We start from the raw sequence: 2,397 nt of genomic DNA on the forward strand, positions 1-2,397 counted from the left end.
ATCATCTCTTCAAGTACTCAGTTTGAGTAGTCCTGGATGCTGTCAGTGGGCTGTTTTGAGTATTATTGTCTGCTGTGTTCAGTAGAGGAAAACGTTAACACCTCAGGGTAAGCAAATCCCAGGATTATTTTCTAAAGCTGTTTGACTTGTCTAGATTCAACCACACTGTTTTTCTCTCTGCTCATAATTTGTTTGCCACAGGTTTTAAACATATGTTTCAAAAATTAATTTATTCAGACCTCTTAACTTTTAGGGTGAAATCTCGTGTGTTGGTTAGCTGAAGGGAGGGGAAGACAGAGTCATATTTGAGGACTATATATGTGCTGAACGCAGGATGTGTAGGAGCAACACAGCCCATCATAGGATGGAAGAGGGACAATAGAAAAAAAATTGCTGCCAAAGAACATGCCTTTTAGCAAGGCTGGTTTGGAAATGGATTCCTCCCGAGAGGGACACACTGACTGGTAAGATACAAGGCACGTTTTGGGATTTGACTAATATGTTTCGTTACAAATTTGGACCACAAACCACAAGGGGTTTTTTAGTGTATTTTTTTTTCAGGAACCAGCGGAAGTTGCTGCCATTATGCTAGCACTGTAAAATCCATATTTTTCTCTAGAAAAAGAGCAGATACTTGAAACTAATATTATGTTTCAATGGGCCTCAGCTGCTCACAGTATCTTTCAGCACAATCTTCAACAGCTGTAGATTTCAATATAACTTTAAAGGTGACTGTCTAAGAGGAATATCTGACTGTGGGATATTGTTTTTCCAAAGATGATCACATTTAAAGAACAAAATCATTTTATGTGCCACTACGTTTATTCATCATAGATTTGGAATTTGTAAAACAAAGGGAACGAAAATGTCACTAGAAGGAAACGTTTTTGCTCTAAGTATGATTTAGTTATCACAGCTTGCAGTAGAAATTGATTTACGAGTTTGTTGCTTTCTGAGGACAAATGTACTTTGAGAGAGAAAATATGGACTATGAAAAAGGTGTTAATAACATTACTCTTGAAAGTGAACTATACGCTATTTTAAAAAAATCATATCCAATTTAGAGGTGGGTAAATATGAAGACTCATTGTCATTGTACTTTGGGGGTCGCTTCTTGCATCTGCTACATTTCCTAATGAGAACAAATTATGCTATTAGGGACAAATCACAAATATAATCCTTTAACAACTAGTGTGCTTTTGTTGAAAAACATTTTTCTGTCCATCTTCGAACTACTCTGTCTACAAAGGGAAATATCGTAATATGCAGCCAAGATAAAACTATTTAAAAGTGTTGCAGTCATTCTTAAGAGCAAATATGAAAAAGAAAACTATTGCTTTATGCTTAAAAAGTGGCAATTATTCACAAATCCCTGGGAACAATTTATCTCTTATGACCCCTCACGTATCTCTGTTTTTATGGAAATAGATGCAAAATGCTTGTGACTTATCAAATACAGCAGAAGGTAATGTCTTATGTTTACCAATTAACTTTTATTAGTCAAAACTGACTGAAGTAGAATGTATCTGTCAGTACTTCTGGCTGTATACTACAAAGGACTACTAATTTTCTTTCTATGCAGAAATGGACAAATGCTGTCTTTCCTCATGATTCTAGTGGATTTTTATATGATGTACAAAGGTGTTAAGATGTATAAGTTTGTGATTTTATAATACAGATTTATGTAGAATAATTTTAAAAGGCTATTATTTTGACAGATTTACTTTCCTATTGGAAACTGTTGTGTGATTCAGGAAGGAAAAAAAAACCACAGAACTTTGCACTCTGGGGATGTATTGCGGCTTTTGTGGTTGATTTGCATCAAGTCTACTTTGTTAACAGTATTCAACTTGAATTTAAAGAATTTGGTACATGGAAGCAAATGTGAAGCAGACCTTACATTAATTAATGCTGCAGAGAAAGAAAGAAGCTGGCAGCCTGCCTATGGCTTATCTCTGATCCTTAGTTGTGAGTGGAATCTTAGCTGGTTTGTGTTTGGCCTTCATCTAACAGATTCCAGATGAATTTAAATAAATTGCAAATGCCCTGTCTGAGGTTTCATGGGTGTCTCTGATCTGTATGAGAGGGGTGATTTTTGGCTCTGGTGAAACTTTGTAAAGGCATCTTGCAATTAGAAGTGAGAAAAAACAATCAAACTCTGCCAATGTTAATACGAAATCTATTTTTCTGCTGCATGTTACCACTGCCTTTTATTTGTTAATATATGCCTGTGGCTATTTTTGTACATTACACAAATCTGTTGTTTTCCATGTCAGGACCAATTCTAGACATAGACAAACAAGGCATCTATTTATTGGGGTGACCACAGTCATCACTTGCTCAGCTTTATTCTCTTTGCTTTTCCCTCTAAACCCCAGTCACTAGAGAGGGGAAAGA

The 2,397-nt window shown here is 35.8% G+C and overlaps 1 protein-coding gene across 1 annotated transcript in view; it reads left to right on the forward strand.

The window, feature by feature from the left end:
• The window catches only part of LOC104168986 (protein sidekick-1), a gene marked incomplete at both ends in the record, with an annotated part of 245,870 nt that overhangs the window by 16,942 nt on the left and 226,531 nt on the right, over window positions 1-2,397 (forward strand). The window lies entirely within an intron of this gene.

Source organism: Cariama cristata, unplaced genomic scaffold (assembly GCF_000690535.1).
Source record: "Cariama cristata isolate BGI_N322 unplaced genomic scaffold, ASM69053v1 scaffold1961, whole genome shotgun sequence".
Taxonomy (NCBI): domain Eukaryota; kingdom Metazoa; phylum Chordata; class Aves; order Cariamiformes; family Cariamidae; genus Cariama; species Cariama cristata.